At 34.4% G+C, this 22,140-nt stretch overlaps 1 protein-coding gene and 1 long non-coding RNA gene across 2 annotated transcripts in view; one reads left to right on the forward strand and one right to left on the reverse strand.

Moving 5' to 3' along the window:
• The window catches only part of LOC128551314 (dymeclin-like), a 176,434-nt gene that overhangs the window by 79,823 nt on the left and 74,471 nt on the right, over positions 1 to 22,140 (reverse strand). The window lies entirely within an intron of this gene.
• On the forward strand, positions 13,188 to 18,768 carry LOC128551317 (uncharacterized). The gene is made up of 3 exons (XR_008368753.1): positions 13,188 to 13,296; positions 16,800 to 16,827; positions 18,159 to 18,768. It is a non-coding gene; the product is annotated as an uncharacterized LOC128551317 (long non-coding RNA).

Genomic DNA, 22,140 nt, shown 5'->3' on the forward strand with positions numbered 1-22,140 from the left:
AGGCCTGGAATATTACAGGTGTCCATCAGTATTATATCGGTTTAGGAATATGTTTTTTATTTTCCCACCATCGATTTCTTGAATATGCACCCCTTCCGCATTTCTGTATGAACTGTGAATGTAGCAATATGCGTCCCCTTAAGCCATCACTCAAACCTTGTTTTCTAATGGATTTTTACTAATACTCGGCGGGTACACTTGCAATGTATTAGCTAAGCCTTGGTCACACACTATGAACATGCAGATACAGTCATCAGACAGTTTTGCTGTATTTTTACATATATAAAACGTGTTACTTTGGTGATTTACTACTTTAAAAAAAAAAATCTCTTAGAAATCACAGAAAAATACAAAGACACATTAAAACACAAAAGCACTAGCGCCCATCTAATGAATGAAAAAAAAAAAAACTGGGAAAAGGTGAAATTAATTCAAGGTAAGACTACAAGTATTCCTATGTTTGCTCATTGTCTTATTGTTTTTGTTATTCCTAAATGTTCCACCTTTCATGTACATAACACGTGCTATATGCACTTGTAATTAGGAATGCATTTATAAATTTAAATTAATAGTACAGGTACTCAAACTGCATTTGCAAATGCATGAATTTCAAAATCCACACGTCATTGAAAGGAGACGTGTATATGTAGATGTGCGTATCCATATATATATATATGTTCCAATTACATTTTTTTGTGTTAAATGTAATTATTATTAATTACATGCACTTATATATTTATGCTTGCACATATATTTTGAAACATGTACAAACATAGTGAATTTAGTAAGTTAAAATTGAAGAGTTGAATCTGTTACATTTTTAGCTCGACTTTTCGAATATAAAAATAGAGCTTTTGCACTTGCCTCAGCGTCGGCGTCGCCATTGGTTTAAGTTTTTTTTATAAAGTAAAAGATCTCTAATACTAGCTTTACTGAGACGAAATCTATCCAAAAGTCCTAATCGTCGTACATTACAAAAGGGTTTGCTCAGTCCCGTATCATTCCCTCCCTCCTCAACATTTCTGCTTTAACTTCATGCTGGTTTAAGTCCATGTCTAAATATTCCGCCTCCATCATTTCTTAAACCACCTATGCCCCAGGTTTAAAATAACAATAGAAAGATAAGCCATTGCTGACACTGCTCAAAGTAGAAAAATTCAATCGTAGGTTTAACTTTTGTCGAGCCCCATTATTCACGTGCTGACTTAAGCGTTGTAAATATATGATGACCATATGTGAAGTTAGATAAAGCTCATCTTTACCTTTTCAACAAGTGAACAAGTATGATATGTTATAATGGCAAATAAACATTCTTTTCAGGGCAGTTTCTTAGCATTTAGCTGTTCTAAAAAAAAAAACTGACAAATTTGGTAGACAGATGAACATTAAAAGAATTGACTTGACCCTCACTGAAAGGGGTTTGAAACTGTACATGGGGTGTAGAATTTTTCAAGTCAGGACACCATTCAGCTGGCTCCCAAAAGGTCAGAGGCTCTACCCAGATGCCCACTACTGAAACAGTAATCTGAGGGGCACCTTAAGTCTTCCTCCCTCAACAAACGCTGGCTGGAAAAGTCGCCATATGGCCTATATTGAGATGATGCAACTGTATACCCCAAAAAAAACACATACACAAACAAAAATTGTTTTAAGATAAAATCATCCTCTAGACTGTAGACTGCTTTTGATCGAACATGTGCAGGTTTCCAAAAACGAATGCCTTTCATAACTTGTACAGACCTGGGGCCACTATCTCAAAAACTTATTCGTATAGTAAGTTAAGGTATGGTTTACGATAAACCTAAGGTAAGACTAAGGTAATATTATTTGGCTATCTCCATCCAAACACCTCTTGTCCTCGTAAAGTGTCGTAAGTTAATGTTAGTTAGTTACAATACTGTAAGTCATGGATAATCCATTTAATGACGTCATTTTCGACCATCTGCATGTGTACTTGTGTACTTGTGGTGGACGGATAGCTCAGTGGTTTGCACACTGGCCTTCCAATCCTGAGGTCGGGGGTTCGATCCCCGGCAGCTACTCGGGAATTTTTAGAAACGCTTTTCCCACCCAACTAGAGGTGTACTGGTCAGGAACCCAGGCAATCCTTGCATGTATCAGTGCTATACACTGGGCACGTTAAAGAACCAGGCTGTCTATTCACAACGAACTAGGCTAAGTTAGCCGGACAAGCCTGTATCTGATTTCTGATCTCTCTGTCATGGGGGCTTTGTCTCACTCTGTCCCTCTGGTCAGATCGCTCTGTGTCTGTACTAGTAGAGGATGAATTATGCGCACTGTGTGGCTGCATTTGAACTATGTAAAGCGCCTTTGAACGTGAAATTGATCATGAAAAGGGCGCTATATAAATCTGGTATAATAATAATAATACCTGATAGCCCACAGCTGTCTATTGCTAAACAATATGGAAAATATGTCCACATCAAGTGAATTTTATCCCTTGCCGAAGGTATAATAATTATCTATTAAAAAGTATTTTCATTTCATTACACTTTACTTCGTAATAAAATGAAAACAACTGTTTGATGTTTATCCAGCTAATTGCCTTCTTGGATTTTAGTGATGCCCATTTGCTTTGCGCTCAAATTAAACTCTAAAATTTTAGTCACATGCACCAAGTTTTGTAAGGGGTGTACAGTATACTCAACGAGAGAATTTTGTATATAACAATTATATTCAAAGAACCTTTCTAAACTGTAGGAACAACAGTACTAACAAGAGCTCGTAGAACATGAAATGCCCCCTTGATGCATTCAGTAATTGCACAAGGAACAGAAAATTATCTGTTCACTGTGCACAAAAGTTCTACTGTTCTTGGTCAAAGCAACCTTGACCTTTGATCTATTGACCTCAAACTCACCAGGGGTCATCTGCTGGTCATGATCAACCTCACTATTAAGTTTCTTCATCCTAGGCCCAAGTGTTGTCAAGTTATCATCTGGAAATGGTTTTACTGTTCTGGGTCACTGTGTCCTTGACCTTTGACCTACTGACCTCTAAATCAATAGAGGTCATCTGCTTGTCATGAACAACCTCCCTATTAAGTTTCATGATCCTAGGCCTAAGCGTTGTCAAGTTATCGTCTGGAAACAGTTTTACTGTTCCGGGTCACTGTGTTCTTGACCTTTGACCTACTGACCTCTAAATCAATAGAGGTCATCTGCTGGTCATGAACAACCTCTCTGTCAACTTTCCTGATCCTAGGCCTAAGCGTTCTTGAGTAATCATCCAGAAACTGTTAAAACTGTTCCTGGTCACTGTGACCTTGACCTTTGACCTACTGACTTCAAAATCAATAGGGGTCATCTGCTGGTCATATACAACCAACTTATCAACTTTCATGATCCTAGGCCCAATCATTCTTGAGTTATCATCTGGAAACTGTTTAACTGTTCTGGGTCACTGTGACCTTGACCTTTGACCTACTGACTTCAAAATCTATAGGAGTCATCTGCCGGTCATGTACAACCAATTTATCAACTTTCATGATCCTAGGCCCAAGCGTTCTTGAGTAATCATCCAGAAACCATTAAACTGTTCCTGGTCACTGTGACCTTGACCTTTGACCTACTGACCTCAAAATCAATAGGAGTCATCTGCTGGTCATGATCAACCTCCCTATTGAGTTTTGTGATCCTAGGCCCAAGCCTTCTCAAGTTATCGTCTTGAAACAGTTTACTGTTCCGGGACACTGTGTCCTTGACCTTAGGCCTACTGACTTCAAAATCAATAGGGTCATCTGCTGGTGGTCATCTGCTGGTCATGACCAACCTCCCAATCAAATTTCCTGATCCTAGACCTAAGCATTCTTGAGTTAACATCTGGAAACCGTTAAACTGTTCCTGGTCACTGTGACCTTTGACCTACTGCCCTCAAAATCAATAGGGGACATCTGCTGGTCATGACCAATCACCCTATCGACTTTCATGATCCTAGGCCCAAGCGTTCTTGAGTTATTATCAGGAAACCGTTTCACTGTTCTGGGTCACTGTGACCTTGACCTTTGACCTACTGCACTCAAAATCAATAAGACTAGTGTCATCTGCTGGTCATGTCCAACCATCTTATCAACTTTCATGATCCTAGGCCCAAGCGTGTACCTGTTTTTATTTCAATGTAGACCTGTACATGACATTTTGGTGGCATTTTATGAAGATTTTTTTTTGCATAATATAGAAATGTAAACAAATCTTTTTTCTCATTGTTCATACCCATATTTTAGCTGTCAGTTTGGAAGATATTCCATAGGGTTGACCTGCCAGACAAAAGAATCTCTCTTAGAAGACATATGACCCTAACCTTTTTGTTGTTTTTTTTTTTTTTTTTTGGTTTATAATATAGGTCATTAAGTAATTTGTTTTTAAAATGGACCTGGCTATGTATTACAGCCCTCAGAAGATATTTGATTTTATATAGAACATATAGCAAATTAATTTACTATAAATAGAGAACAATAACGAAAACCTTATCGGAAAAGTCAATTATGTCTTTATTTGTAATTCAGGGTTTTCTTTATAGTCAATATGATTCAAAAATAGTACAACTATTTTGTCACGGATAATGGTTTCACTACCCGATTCCCCTTTTCTCAATAATAACATTAACATGTTATTGTTACAAATAACATGCGAAAGTAGTACTGTATACCCTATAGATTGATCTTGCCTTAAAGACACAACCTCTGCGCGGGAGTATTCTCAAAACAATCTACTGTACCGACAAGAGAAAAAACACTGTTGGAGTTTGCAGATACAAGTGGAACTTGTGATGAAACAGTAGAGTTTATGCCTTTTTTCTGTGAAACAATTAGTCAGTTAACTGCATTAGTTATGCCTGGATTCCTGACAAGTCTTAAGCTGTTCTCCACAAATGACAAATAACTCCCCACATAAGTCAAAGGTGGAGAATGAATGACCTTATATCTACGTATTGTCTTTAGCCAATCATCACGGAGAACATTAACGCCCTGCCCATATTCTAACCTACAATAATTATTGAGGTCTTGTTTATTCAGTACCTCTTAAGCTAGCTAGGCGGGGATGTGCATGCCGAGTTCAGTATAAAAATCTTTACTGGTAGTCTGTATAGATGTTTCAATCCGTTTTAATCATGTTACATCCTCAGGATCGACTCTTATTATGAAATGTACCATCAAAAATCTATGTAAAGTTCTATACTTTTATTGTCTTGCACAATGCACTTCTTTCACTGTTAGGAATTCTACTGTTGGTCAGTTCAGAAAATGGTAACCGAAACATAATTCAGTCTCACCAGTTATTAAAGTTCAAGGGCTAAATGTCTAAGATTCCAGTTATTTCATGATAAGAAGTTTAAACCATATTTGTAATATAGGTACCTCAAAAGACATAAAATATGTATTTTTATAAAGGCAAAGCATATCGCACTACGCCAAAGCTTTCAATGTGATTTTTAGTGAATTTGCTATAATGTTTGCGTTTCTTCCAACATCACTTGACGCAACTTGACCCCAATGGTTGACCTTTGTATTATATAACACATAATGAGGCACAACTTATTATTGAAAAGGACTGTACGTAAACCGCTTCATCTCTTTGCATTCAAAAATTTAATTACACAAACCGTAAGCACCTCTTATTTCTACAATGAAATAATCGATATGAATAATCAGCCTTTAGAAGGTCAACCATCGCGGTGAAGTTGAGACTACTATAGCATACGTCGGTAAATATATACAACAGTAACCGTGGTAAAAGCAAAATTTTTTGTTGTATTATTTTCAAATTGTTATCATAATAAAATACCGTCTGTTACTACTCGCGCAAGGTATAGTGGACGCAACTTGACCCCGATGGTTGACCTTTGCATTATAATACACAATGAGGCACAACCTATTATTGAAAAGGAGTGTACGTAAAACACGAGCTGCATGAGAAAAAGGAAATATAAATTTGTGTAAATATAAATTAGTGTATTGGAAAGTTTTAACTGATCAAATGTAAGTGCATTATACTTTGACACGGCACTGTATAGAAACTAATTCCATAAAATTATACACGGCTACCCTAAGCACCCTTGATTTCTATAATGAAATAATCGATATGAATAATCAGCCTAAGGTCAACCATCGCGGTCAAGTTGCGACGACTATATTTGTAACAATAACATGTTAATGTAATTATTGAGAAAAGGGGAATCGGCAAGTGAAACCATTATCCGTGACAAAATAGTTTTATTGCTTTTTGAATCATATTGACTATAAAGAAAACCCTGTTGACCATGAAGTAAAGATCGATTTACCAATAAAGACATAATCGACTTTAAAATTCTTATAATGTTTTCGTTATCGTTTTCTATTTATACAATATTCAATAATTATTATCATAGTTTGATTCAGACAGCGCTGTTTAAGAAAAAGGATAGTCCTATTCATTGAAATGCCATGCATATCTGACAAACTATTAAAACAGTAGACGGATAGTTGTTAATGTATTTTAAAGATGATTTCCTTAGCTTGGAAACAAAAAATACCTATGTGTTTTTATCTATAAAACACAGACTTAAAGCACTAAATTAAACATATAAAAATACATTCATGTTCGTTGACACAACAACCAATGGAATTGACATTTCAGCCAATGGAATGACAGCATATACAATATATTCAAGCCAGTTTCTGCATGCTACAATAAGAAACAAACATATTCACCTTCAGATAGGTAAAAATACATAAGCACAATCTGACTAAAGTACTTGATCTTCTAAACGAAGATCTGAAAACGACCTATTCATATACGTCTTCTGTATATTTTGGATTTCCAGTATTGCTATTTTTACTTTAACCAATCAGACGACTTGTTTGAATGTCAAAGAGTAAGAAAAATTTGCAGTCATTCCAGGGCTTGAACCCGGGACCCCTCGCTTACAAAGCAAGTGGCCTACCGACTGAGCTAACCGGCTATCTGACACGTTACGACATTAGAATTGTAAATATCAAAAGTCAAGACTTCAGGTAGATTTGCAAAATGTTGTAAGTTAAGCTCTAATTGGCTAGCGAAAGGGTCATCAGAGCGAGGCTATGAATAGGTCGTTCTCAGATCCTATGCGTAGCGTTATAGGAGATGAACTTTAGTCAGACTGACTTAAGCATTTATATGCTACAAAAAACGCTAAGGGGTGGATTTTTTAGCCTTTATTTAAGAGGGCATTTACGAAGTGTAGTAAATAACAAGGTTTTCGAGATAGAGGAAATATCTGCTACGAATACCTTACGTACCCTTTACGAATATCGTAGGATTTAAGGTACGTTCGAGATAGTGGCCCCTGGAACTCAAATGTAGTTACACCACATGATTTAAAAGTAGTCATTTTGAAGGACTCTTTCAGGATATAAATCCTTGATTAAACGTAACCCATTCTTAAGTATCTGTAAAATGATTAGTTATAGTTTCAATGCTCCATGCTGTATGTATGTTATATGGTAAAAATTAGCAAAATTTCAGAACAGATCCAAACAGTTACGTATACAGTGAAGCCATTTCTTCCCTAAGTGGGTAATTCATCATAAGTGCATTATAAAGTAGAGAGAAACAAATGTTAGCACAAGGACTGTCAATCTATACAGTGGAAAAAATCCATTTTCATAGGTCTGGATCCCATACATGGCATAACTTTTCTTTTTATCATCCCACCATCAAAATCGGTGCATGGTGGGGAGGGTGCATGCATCATTACCCTGGTCTGTCTGTCTGTGTGTGTGTTTGTGCATGCATGCCTCTTTTGTGTGCACATAAAATCTTTTCTAGTAAATTACAAATTTAAAGGTTTTTCTATTTTTTGGTCTGGCAGCCCCTAAAATCTGTCATGCAAAACTATTTGGGTGCCACTATTTGTATAAAACTAAATAGAAAAGACCTTACAAAGATGTCACAAACCAAGTTTGGTAATTATCAATCAAGCGGTTCATGAGAGTTGGTATTCCAGGGACCTATAAATAGGCCTTATATAATTTGAACTAAATCCTGGGGGTCTTCTCAAAATATCCTTGTATTTTTGTCACTCTTAATATGACATACAGGCCAATCCTTATTGTCGTGAACTAAAACCATGATGGAACATAAGGCAACCTAATAAGAATCCCTTCTGCAAGCATAGAACATGGAACAGACTAGGTTTCATAAGAGTAGTCATAGCCTCTATGCCGTCTAAACAGCTGATCGCATGTATTGACATGCTGCCGTTTGACTGAGGCCCGATATGGGTAGCCGAATTCAGAGCTCTATGTATAGATCTATCATAAGAGGTACTGACTTAAATGAATGAATTATAATATTCTGATTCTATAATTAAATTATAATAATAATCAACACCGTATATGTTTTTATGTTTCTTTTTCTCTATTTTAAGTGAGAAAAGTAAGTTCACAACATCATTTATGCATGTCTTAACATATATTTGATATTATATTAGAAGAGTTATTTTTGCAAGCTCAGTATGTGCTTATATATAAACACTCAGGGCATCTTAATTATCACCAAATCTGAGTAAATAAAAGTTATCCCTGCCAGGTGAATCCCTAACACTGGAAACGACAACAGAAGCCTTGTTGAGCATATCGTTGGCATGTCCAGCTCAAAATATTTTTTGTGGAGTTTTATGACCCTCAATATCATTTTTGATTAAAATTCTCCCAAATACCTTCCTATATTATTTGTTGAATTTAAAGGAAACTTCAAAGAAATGATGAGCATCAAACCTGGGTACAGATTCTGCAGTTGTGAGCTTTTTCAATGCATCTATGGTCCTTTGATTTTTACACATAAAGTCCACATGTCCGCATAAAGTCCACATACTACCATTCACATTTTCATAATATTCAGCATAATTTAGTTTGTGTAATAAATTAACATTAACTTCCATGTAACTATTTTTCTTATCAAGGAAGACCTGCATTTTGCTTTATAAAAACATCTAGTTACCTTTTAAAGTTGTTTTTAAAACAGCGTTCAAGAATGATTATAGATCAATCCAGAGTTTTGATATGCATTTTAATGTTTTAGAGATTTTTAGGAAATAATGTCAATAATTTGTTTAGGCTTGTGCACTTTAAAACTAATTATATAAGTAACTGAAAATAAATGTATGGATTCTACCAGTTTTATTTATCCAGTATAAAAGTTCTGATAATTTGAAAAAATGCTACTACTAAAGTACTACAAGTATCTGAGGGAGGTTGTGTGTGCATGTGAGAGGTCCCCTAAAAGTCCTTGTAGAATAGTGTAGGTTACCTGAAGTGCAAGAAAATCGAGGGTGACAGTTTCAAACCATGGAGTTCACCAAGAAATCCAAGATGGCCACCAAAATTTGCAGTTGCACAAAACTCCATACGGTTGCCAATGCCTTACACATTGTGTGTTTGAAATGGGCTCTTTATAGCTCATTTTATGACATTTCTTCAAGAATTCATATTCCATAGTGATTTTTTCTGACAAATGTCATAGTTTTTGGAAAATTTGTAATTTCGTCACCACGGAAATGGTCAAAAATATTGAAAGAATCAGTTATATTTCCTTTTCCATGTATTTTGCTTATCAAAATGTTAGTGATCAAATTAGCGCTTTTAGAACTGTTATCAACAAAAAAATAAAAGTTATAACCAGATTAAGTTTTGCATGCAAAATTAGGTGGATGGAGTGATTCAACATGAAAACTGAAAAGCCTCATTTGTGTTGTAAATAATTGTTTGTGCTGTTCATTTGTAATAATTAGTAACTTCTAATGGCTATTCACTACTTCCGGTTAAAGGCGGAAGGAAAAGAAATCATGCATTCTTAAAAAGCTGGTGTCACTTTTCTTTATCATTGCCCATCTGACAGGGAGAGTGCAGATCCACAGATCTTTGGGCCTTGAGTTGGATCCCTGGGAGAGGTGTATCATTTCTCCGTGACAATTTCATTGAAAACATTGCCTCTGTAACATTTTGTTCTCTACCTCTTATTGATGTGGAGAGTTTGGCAGTTACTTGCTGAGAACAGGTAAGTAATGGTACACAATCTAGGAACATTGATTAGGTCAACTGCCTCCCATCACATTACTGAAATGCGCTCAAAACAAACACATTTTGAAATGCCCCCTTAGTCCCTAAACCAGTGCAATGAAACAGGAACAAAATATCTACCCATCTTCACAAGGACAACTTTGCATAAAAAACATTTTTGTAAAGATTAAATTTCTAATCTAAATAAAGTAACATGAGGGATGTTCAAGAAACCATGCAAGTTTCTTTTTTCTAGAAAAGTTTGCAGATTTGTTTTTAGAACAAAGTGAAACAAGAGGGTCACTGTGGCCCTAAGTCACTCACCTAACCTTGACTATTTGACCTTGAATATATATATGACACACTGTATTATGAAAAGTAACAATTTTGTTTAGTATGAAAAACATAACTGCTGAAAAACAAGATGATATGACCTAGACAAGAAATCAGGATTTATAAGCTTTGTGACCGTGACCTTGAAGATATGACCTTGAAAATTTTCTCCATTGATATCAATTACACCAAGTGTCAAATCAATGCAGCAGCAGCAGCAGCAGCAAAAAAGGATATAAAGAAAGTCCTCAATCACAGTGTAAAAAGTGTAGCATCATCAAAATCATTAAGAATTAAACTTTTACAAACACTATATTACAAAATCTGACCATAGTGACCTTTAAGGTACATGTACCTGACCCTAAACCAAAAGACATCTGCCCCTTACTATGTATGATGAATCATTATGTAAGGTCTGATGATTGTAGGGGGGCGGGGGGGGTAGTTAAGAAGGTATTGTGAAATTGAGAAGCTTGCCGTGAAACTTTATTCTGCACTACTACAATATCTGACCCCACTGACCTTGACCTTTGAGATACCTGAACCTAAACTAAAAGATGTTTGCCACTTACCAATATGGGCAGTAGTTATGAAAATGTTGTAAAATTGAGACACTTGCCATAGAGCTTTAACCTGAAAGCAACACCAATCGGAATGGTGACACCGACACAAGTACAATAGCACTCCTTATTCTTCAAATAGTCCAACTAAAACTCAGACATCAAATGTTGGCCTTAGAATCAATTAAAGATATAATGCTTGTTTATTTTCAAAAGTTGAAAATTTCTGAATAAAGTGAATAGAATACATTTTCTGCATTAAGAAAATTTGAATTTACCAAATTTCTGTAGCAACATTAATCAACATATCCACAGACACTGGGTTTGGACAGGCCTCATGAGCAGCTCTGGACCCTTAAACATCTTGTCCAACTTTTTTTTTTCTTTAAAATAATGCCATAGGCATAGTTTTCAAAATCTTACAAGTTTAGTCATTGTAGTACAATATTTAAAAAAAATGCCAAAATACACCATCACAGTTACTATAAGATAAAACAAGATGGTCATGATGACCCTATATTGCTCACCTGTTAGACATGCCTTGGAATCATCAAGATAAAACCTTCTCACCAAGTTTCACGAAGGTAGGGTTATAAATGTGGCCTCAAAAGCGTTAACAAGCTTTTCCTTTGATTTGACCGGGTAACCTAGTTTTTGACCCCATATGACTCAATTTTGAACTTGGCATAGGAATAATCAAGATAAAAATTCTGACCTAGTTTCATGAAGATAGGCCATAAATGTGGCCTCTTAGAGTATTAACAAGCTTTTCCTTTAATTTGACCTTGTGACCTAGTTTTTGACCCCATAAAACCCTGTTTCTAACTTGGCCTAGAGATCATCAAGATAAACATTCTGTGCAAGTTTGTATCAGATAAAAGCATAAATAAAACCTCTATAAGGCTAAAAGAGCCAAAATAGAAAATTCTGCCCTTTTCAGGGGTCAGTATCTCTGGAACCCGTGATGGAATCCAGCCGGTTTTCGAAAGGAACTGAGATCTTATTGTGAAGTAAGTTATGTGTAAGTGTGGTTAAACTGAATGAAGGGGTCAATCAGGGGTCATAACTCCGGAACCTTTGATTGGATCTGATGGATTCATTATGGAATCCAAGATCTATTGTTTTTGAAGATATTTTGCAAGTTTGTATCAAATCAAATCATAAATGAAGTCTCTATATGGCTGCAAAAGCCAAAATAGCAAATTCTGAGCCCAAGCCAGGTTTTGAACTTAATCACTCAGTCACAGAGGCCCCTTTAAATATTCAACATTGACATTTTTTGGCGGGGGGGGGGTGATTTTTTTTTTATTAAGGGAGACTTTTCGGAAATTATTTTTGTATCAAAAAATGAATACAAATAAGGGTGTTATGCCTTTAGAGCATCAGTAAGTTGATTTCTAACATCACTGACCATGTTTAAAGCATAAAAAGTGCAGTTTTGCAACTTTTTGTTAAAATGTTGAAAAAAATATTCTCCAAGGCCATAAAAACATTTAGGGTCGGGCCAAAAAATTAGGGTAGGTCTGGATACCGGAAACAAACAATTTTTTTTTTAAGCCTAAGGCGTAAAAAAAAATTGTTTGTTTCCGGTATATAAACAATTTTTTTTTTAAGCCTAAGGCGTAAAAAAAATTGTTTGTTTCCAGTATCCCGACCTACCCTAAATTTTTGGCCTGACCCTAAATGTTTTTAAAAAATTGTTTGTTTCCGGTATCCCGACCTACCCTAAATTTTTGGCCTGGCCCTAAATGTTTTTATGGCCTTGGAGAATATTTGTTTCAACTTTTTAACAAAAAGTTGCAAAACTGCACTTTTTATGCTTTAAACATGTCCAGTGATGTTAGAAATCAACTTACTGATGCTCTGAAGGCATTACCCCCTTATTTACATTCATTTTTTGACACAAAAATAATTTCCGAAAAGTCTCCCTTAATAAAAAAAATTCCAAAAAAAAAAATGTTTCCGACCTACCTACCCTAATTTTTTTTAGCATGTTACCGGAAACAAAAGAATTTTTTTTTTAGGCCTAACTTAACCACCAGGCCACAAAGGCCTCTTTTAATATTCAACATTGACAGATGATTAACAAATTTTGTATTGTAAAATAATAAGTGAATTAAGAAGTGATTAATTTCTTTTGTTCTTCTGTCTGAAGTAGATTTTAGGCAGTTGAGTTTCCAAAAATTGCAGATATTGCAAAAATTATAAATTGGGGCAGGTGCATGATTATATAAACAAGCAGCTATTTTTAGGTTGAACTTTTTCGAAAAACTGATGAAATTAATGAACATCCCCTTTTGTGATCCAGACATCCTAATATTCCCAACAGCAAAATAACTGAATGAAAATCATTAAATGAAAACACAGGTAAGATTTTAATATCTTTTTAAACCTCTGTTTTTTATACTGACACTTTAAAAAGACACATTTAACACAATCATATACTTGTTTCTGAAAGTTTATTCACAATACTGAAAATACAAGTGACTACCTTTGTTCGAGATAACTTGAATAATCTGGGTATGTCCAATTATTGGTTTGAACAAAAAACTCCATTGTTTAACTCATTTAAAAGGATTGTTAACTCCAGGCTTAATGACCAATCTGTACAAAACTGGAATAGTATTGTTAATAATTCCAGTAAATGTTTGAATTACAGATTATGTATAAACAAGAATTTGTATTTGAAAAATATTTCAAACTTCTGCAAAATGATCTTGCTGTTACACTATGTAAATTTAGGTGCATGAATCATAAATTATCTATAGAAAAGGGAAGATTTTACAATATTGCCAGAGAACAAAGAATCTGTCAATTATGTGATAATAACCTGTAAGGCGATGAATTTCATTACCTCTATAATTGTACATTCTTTAATAATGTTAGAAAAAAATATATTGATGACTATTACTTTAAACGTCCTAATGCTTTTAAATTTTCCAAACTTATGAATTGTGAAGATAGAATGACATTACTTAAATTGGCAGTGTTTTGTAAAAACATAATGTCCTGTTTTAGATAATTTGCTAATTCTGAGGTGATGGGCCCATAATCAAACTGGGTAATAACCGAGTGTTTGCTTGTTCTTAAGCGACTTGGCATTATTTGGGTGCAGATTATTTAGTGAGTTTATAGTTTGCCAATTGTGTTTCCGAGCCCACTACCTTAACAACATTTATCATCCTCAACTTAAATTGACAGTTTTTCTGTAAAATATATTGTCTAGCCTTAGTTAATTTGCTAGTGTTGGGGTGATGGATCCGAAATCAAACTGGGTAACAACCGAGTGTTTCCTTATTTTTCTCCGGCTTGTAGATTATTTAGAAGGTTTTATAGTTTACCAATTGTGATTCCGGGTCCACTACCTTAATAAAATTTCTCATCCTCCTTGTACACAGTTTGCAATAATGCCATATTGTTTCATATGCCATGTTGTATGTTACATTGTTTGTAATGTTTATGTCAGATGCTCATAAGGGCCTTGACTTTTGAATAAAACTTGAAACTTGAAAAACAAAACTGAAATGGCATTTCTGTGGGGAAGTAAATACCAAAAAGATAGAAAACATTCAGAAAAGGGCCTTAAGATTCATTTACAACGATTATCATTCAGATTATGAAGAGCTATTAAGTAAATCCCAACTCCCAACTTTAATCAAAGCGCTCAAAGCGCTGATGGTGGCTGCTAATCAATGTGTAAAATATTACAAAGAAAGTGACATTTGAGGAATTCTTAATATAAACCAGAAGAACTTTTTTTTTGGGGGGGGGGGGGGGGGGGGGGGGGGGACAAAATATTCAGCTTTGGTTTTAAAATTAATCCTTTTTTCATTGCCAGTCATTGTTTACATACACACTGATTCTGTCTTTAATGAATAGTTTTGATCCTTTTTGATTATTTGTGACGAAAACAACAACTTAAATTATTTTACTGTAAATAAATAATATAAGCTTTTTTTCTACAAACCATTCAGCTTTTAAGATTTCTTTCTAAAGCTTTTGGACAGTGCCTGTCATTAATTATATACACACTGATTTAGTCCTTATCGGATAACTTTGGTTTTCATGAAATTTTTGTGGAAGAAAACAGCACAAAACATGCACCACAAATGCACCTCAGAATTTCAATTCTGCAGCCAGTGTATTTAAGAGGCGCATTAATTATCACTCCATCTGTTATACCGGTACTCAAAAGTCCGCTAGACATAACAGCAGGCTTCGCAAAAATGCTGGACATTTAAGTCAGACAAACTTACAACTTTAGTAAGACCGTGAAAAAAATCGAAAAATAAATTATGTAACTGGCGAAACGAAACCGTTTTAATTTTTATACATATTTGTATCAATCCAGATATTTTGGGCCGCACCATGAGAAATCCAACATAGTGCGTTTGCGACCAGCATGGGTCCAGACCAGCCTGTGCATCCGTGCAGTCTGGTCAGGATCCATGCTGTTCGCTTTTAAAGCCTACTGCAACTAGAGAAACTGATGGCTTGATACGGTCTGACATGTTGTCGTTTCAAAAAGGCGGGTATTGACATCACTGCTGCGCCCGTTGATAATTCGTGTTTTGTTAGACGAAATTGTACCGAATACATGTGTATCTATGCATTAATATAGTATCTTATGTTGTACATTTACTGAAGGAAGGTTATCCGTGAGGGAATATTATTTAGAAAACATACATGTCTTTGATTCTCATAGCAGGCCACACTGCAAACAATATTGAATGAATTTTAGCTGAATATTCTTTTGTTTTGTTCACTCTCGTATTGCAAAGCATGTTTAATTATATTTTGTTCTTAATATAACGATGAACTGTACATGTTTAAGTTATATCAATAAATTACTGTCCTGTTCTGTTCTGTTCATAAATCATCTTACTAAATTAGTGCGCTAATTAGTGTTAATTGGCAGTAGCAACGCCTGAGGAAATCCGTATCACTGCTGATTATCGATTTTCTATAAATAGCTTAATTAACATGTGGTCATATTTTCAAGTGTTTGAAACGACAACGAGAATTCGGTAACATTCTTAGATCACTAGGGTTGCATTAACATAATATCTTATATTTTGATAGCTATGATTGACGAACATTTAAGTTTATTCTGACATACTTGAAAATTGTTACAACTTGCTGGAAAAGCTATGATAGGTACAAACTGGTATTGTCTATGGACAGGAAATGTTCGGAAACTTTTCCGTTGAAATTCCGTTTCTATTTTTAGCCGTGGATTATCTGTAGATGTATATAATCTGTAGATTATTGTTGCTATTAGAAGTCATCGTTCTTTATCAAATACAGGCTTATATTTCGGGAGTTATACATGTGACAATGCGGTTAGGAAACATGTTTGAATTGTCAGTCTGGATTCCCGGCTAGGTTTCAACTTTTTCTACGTTATAAGCTACGTGACCCCGGCAGTACTATGCAATAGCTAATCAATATCATCGCTCAGTTCAGGTGACATGAGGTCAACGTTTATTCACGTGATCATAAATTTGCATATTTGTATTCATACACGTTGTTGTTTTAATTAAAACGTTGACTTCAGTTTGTATTGATTTTAGTTGCCGAATTTACATTAAAAATGGTATTAAGGCATATATTGTAGCATTGCATATTCTGCACGTTGTGTAGATAATCATTTCCCTGGAAAGCCTGGAACTATTTTTGGTTGTTAGGATGGTCTTAACAACTGACAAGATTTCTCAAACAGAGTATTCTTTTTAACACTGGTGGCAGCAGCCACCAAAAATTAGACGGCTAAGATATATGGCTATAGAAACTTTCAAAATAATTAACAAGCAGTCACCATCTTATCTTCATGATTTAGTTAAAATAAAAAGTAATTCTTATTCTTTTAGATATACCAACACTGCTGAAATTCCACAGGTAAGAAGCACAAGATATGGTCTCAAATCTTTCCGTTCCGCGGCACCCAGACTCTGGAACTCATTACCCCAACATTTCAGAGATGTTACGGGACTAAATCAGTTCCGGAGTCTGATTAGCTCGTGGGACGGGCAGAGTTGTAGATGCTCTTGTTGCTCGAATTAAAATTATTTTTGTTATTTTTCAGTTTTGTTTTTCTTGCCCTCTGTCAACCAATATGGTTTTTTGTTTTTTTGTTTTTCTAGTGTGCTTAGTATTATGCATGTGCTGTTTTGCTTTGTTCTTGTTGCTCTCATATAATTTCTGTTATGTTCACTCCTGCTTTTTCCGCCCTCTGTCGGGCATGTTGGGTTTAGTTTACACAGTATTATTTATGTGCTGATTGCTTGTATTTAATTATGCGCTTGTATTTAATTATGCATGTTTTAGATGCTCAGTGCTTTGCTTTATTTTTTAGTCTGTAGCATGTTTTGTCTGTTCTTAAATAGAAAGTTTCTTTTATTGACTTCTGAAATACAGCTGTTAATCAGTCCATAACAAATCTGATTTGATGTGGTAGATGTCTTAAACCATTTTCTAAAAACGCATTAGTGTTCTTTTTCAGTTCAGTGTTTTACCACCTATTTGCTTTTAACTAGCTTTTAGGCCTAGGCCAAGATTAACAGATATATTTCAGGTTTAACCAATTTGTATGTATAACTCATGTACTATTTATAAACTTGATTTGCTAATGTTGTGACTCTTTTAATAGGTACATTTTATTATGTTATTAAATATACTATTTGTTATTTATGTCGGTCAATAGCTATACATAGCTAATGTTGTCTGTATATTTAACACCGACTTTAAATAAAATTTGTATCTTGTATCTTGTATCTTGAAATGACAGCCATTTTACATATCAATTTATTTGCTGTGTTACTGAATTCCTTTACTTCTTTTTTTGTGATGATATGCTTGTACGATTTTTATGGCGTTGCTATAACAGAAAAAGTGGAAACTCTACAGGCCGCTCAATATGACAAAATAAAAATGTTGCAGACTCGGGTTTGATTGAGCCTCACTCACTCACTTATGGTTCATGGACTGAGTTGTAGAAGACTTCCTTTTGTTTCTTTTCATGAACTGAGTAAAACAGAATAACAACTCATGGATCTATTTCATAATTAAATATTATCTTGGTATGAACAACAACACAAAAACTAAATATTATAGTTTAACAACACCTTTCAGTAGTTCATACCTTCATCAGATAAGAAACTTTTTTTTCTTCTTTTTTTATGATTAGTTTATCTGAATTTTCCATTTTTATAAGAAAAAAATATTTTCAGGTTTAACTATGGAAGATGATGAATTCAACTTCTACAGAATTGTCAAGAGCGAGAAAAATGTTGCACAACCAGCCCTTATGGAACTGTTTGAAACCCTATGAGACAGAAAATTCCCTCAAACACCATGGAAAAAAGATTCCGAATGTGTCCGACTGTTTGAAGAAGAGGAAGAAAAACACTTCGAAAAAAGTTTGGATGGATTATCTAACAGAGAAAAGGGAAGAAAAAGAGACAAAAGAAACCGACTTCTGAGCACATTCCGAGATTGTGAGTGGAAAAATTATGAATGGGATATCAGCAAATTTGCATATGCTTTAGTAGACTCTAAACTCTTTAAGTTAGATCAAACTGATGAGTCAGGTATGCCAATTAGCGAGCATATTGCGAAGATAAAAGACATTCGAAACAAAACTGCTCATTTCACAGCAGCAACCTGTGACAATGCCAATTTCCAAGAAACTTTAAAGACAATTTGTGATCATATAAAAGCATTCGAATAAGTACAATTGAATGTGTCCCCGTACCTAGAAGAATTACAGAAAATACAATCACAGGAAAAGCCTATTTCTGCTGAAAATTACAAAACGTACATACCAAAGACAAGATATTTTGCAACCAAATTTCTACAAGATGATCATTATATATTTACACAGATGTGCCCTAGAAGGAACTTTTGCTATGCTTTAACTTGTATAAGTACATAGTTAGGTTTCTTCTATGTTCTTCTATGTTAGCCTATGTAATAATATTATGTCACACATTCTGACCAAGTTCCATTAAGATTGGGCCAAAATTGTGACCTCTAGATTGTTAACAAATTTTCCTTTAATGTGACCTGTTGACCTAGTTTTGACCCCAGATGACCCAATATCGAACTCGTCCAAGATTTTATTATTGGTAACATTCTGACCAAGTTTCTTTGAGATTGGGCCAAAATTGTGTGTTAGAGTGTTAACAAACTTTTTCTTTAATTTGACCTGGTGACCTAGTTTTTGACCCCAGATGACCCAATATCGAACTTGTCCAAGATTTTATTGGGGGTAACATTCTGACGAAGTTTCATAAAAATTGGGCCAAAATTGTGACCTCTAGAGTGTTAACAAGCTTTTCCTTTGATCTGATCTGGTAACCTAGTTTTTGACCCCAAATGACCCAATATCAAACTCGTCCAAGATTTTATTGAGGGTAACATTCTGACCAAGTTTCATTAAGATTGGGCCAAAATTGTGACCTCTAGAGTGTTAACGTCCAAATTGTTGACGCAGACAACTCAGACGATAGACGATGACGGACACAGGGCGATCACAAAAGCTCACTTTTGAGCACTTTGTGCTCAGGTGAGCTAAAAATTATGCAGTTGTTTCTCGTAATCATCCCATTCTCACTTTTTATTATGGTTTATCTAGTTTATTTTATCCATTTTCTACATGTATTCAAAATTTATTTATTTTTAAGACTGTCCGCATTTTTTTTCTTCTTTTATCTTTACAAGTTTAAAAACCCCTTCAGCTACGCTTTTGTATTGCAATTGTATTGTAATCTTCATGACCGCATGCTTCTCATACAGCGTTATATTTTTTTTTCCGGGATACAGTGTAATAATTTTTTTAATGTATTTTCCAGTAGCATATAAGGCCAGAGTTTTTTTATCTTTCGTTTTACGGGAGATTTTTGAAAAATGAGCAGGGGGAGGAGGGAATAAAAATAAAAATAAAAAGCTTGAAAGTGACCATCTCGGAAAAAAATAAAAATAAAATAGAATTTTTAAAGATTTTTTTTATTTTGATGAACTTTCGTTTCAAGTTTTGTTTACTTGTGTTTGTGTCCAGTATTAAATATTGTGATGTATTGTTATGTTTTAAGACTACAAAAGTTATTTATACAGGATGAACATTGAATAAAATTTTGTCAAAATGTACATGCAAGACAATTATTTTCATGTATGCTTGTGAATAAACTGCTTCAGTCACTGTAACTCACACTGGCAAGTCTTTAAAATCCAGAAAGCTCGTTTTACTTAATTTAAGTGGAAGACAAAAATTATTTAATCTGTAACAACAGCCACAGTGAATTTCAGTGACATCAAGTAGAGACTAAACACATCTGGTATAAAGTGGCCTAGTAGTGTAGTAGTTTTTGTGGTTTGGTTTGCTTGCATCTTCTGCTGTGTAACCTGCTTTTTATACGTAATATTTACTTATTGTATCTTTCACCAATATCATCTTTAACGAGGTAACTTTACAGTTTATGCCAGCTCATAATATACTGGGTTTTATCAGCAAAATAAAGTATTTAATAACTTTGAATAACAGTCACAGTGCAGAGGACAACATTTTTTTTTCAGTGATGAAAAACGAAAAATAATCTAGCAAAAAGTAAACTGAAAATTTACCTCATTTAACTCTGTAATTTGCACCTTTTTATAATACGCTTAGTTCAAGTACTGAAGTTGCATCAATTTTTGTCAAAATATTGTCTCAAAGTATTCTTTATTATTCTTTATACACTTATGAATTTTATCGAAGTTACAAAAGAAATGGACCATCTGTCAGAGATTTTGCCAACACTACCAGCTGCTTTATGCCAGACAATCCCAAGCCTGTGTAAAGTGTGAGGGGTCACCATTGAACTAAAAATGTAAAAAAAAAATCTGCTGTTACAAACATTTATTTGTTCTGCAAACAATGTCTTGAATAAAATTTAATGTCAAAGCACCTTTGATATTGTATTACCTTTCTATGGCAAACTTGTAAGTTGAATCTATTGAAAGCAATATGTGAGGAAGACAATCTTTAGACAATTTAATACTTTTAATACTGTCATTTTTATGAAAGGAGTATTATGTACAATAGTATTATTTCCCGAAAAATATATATTTTGAAAAGTTTTGGACACAATAATCATCTTCCATCCACCCCTGCTGAAAGAGAGAAAAAATGTTAAAGATTATCGGTAATTATTCAGTTGATAAATTAAGTAATTGACCTTGTTTCCATGATCAATTTACACCCCCTCAAAGATCTAAAAGAAGTGTGTCAGTATCTTGACATCTGAAGCGGAGATCAAAGCGGTATTTTTGCTCGAGATTGTCATGGCATTACGTCATGTTTTCGCGCCATGTGACACATCACTGTCTGATCGTACCGCATCGGTTCTTAAAATTGCTGAGAAATAGAAAGTTTCTTCTTTAATTTGTTATCAAAAGCGAATGTGCTATATCCCGTATAAAAGGTAAATGTCTCAAACGATAGTTACTATAGTGGATATCCTACCTCTGTGACCTATTTGCCCTCAAGGAATTTACATTATTGTTTGACAAGAAAAACTTTTAAATTGTTGGTCAAAAAATACATGTACAAATATTCATTTAAAACTTATTAAAAACCGCAGTGACATCACACTGCTTTATTTTAAAATCGCATTTCTAGGCCAACATTTTTTTATTTTCTGGTTTACGGGAGATTTTTCAAAAAATTAGGGTCGGGGGGGACAAATAAAAATAAAAATAAAAGTCCCAATTTTGAGCAGTCGACCAAATAAATAAAAATAAAACATCCAAAAGGATACAATTTTTTTTATTTTTTGTAAACCACAGAAAACGAAAGCTTGCAAGCTTAAATTGCATACACACTCACAAATGACCTATTCTGAACTGGTTTATATCTCATCATCTCAGTATACTGTTGTTTTCTTCATGTGTAGCTTGTATGAATAATGCCATTTTCAAAGTCACCAAGGATATGCACTATTTGTGTTTTTGTATGTATCTATTTTGAAGTAAAAATAGACTTGTGGAAACATTTTTCATTATTAAATATACATATACCACAGCTGACATTATCAAATCATAAGACCACTGTTTATTATTTAAACATGAATAAAAACTGCTTTAAAATGGATATATGCAATGACTACTTTAGGTCTGCATCCATATATATGCATACTGATTGGCTGGAGATGGAGTCTTAAAAGACCGGCATTG

The sequence above is a fragment of the Mercenaria mercenaria genome, chromosome 19 (genome assembly GCF_021730395.1).
Source record: "Mercenaria mercenaria strain notata chromosome 19, MADL_Memer_1, whole genome shotgun sequence".
In the NCBI taxonomy this organism is placed as follows: domain Eukaryota; kingdom Metazoa; phylum Mollusca; class Bivalvia; order Venerida; family Veneridae; genus Mercenaria; species Mercenaria mercenaria.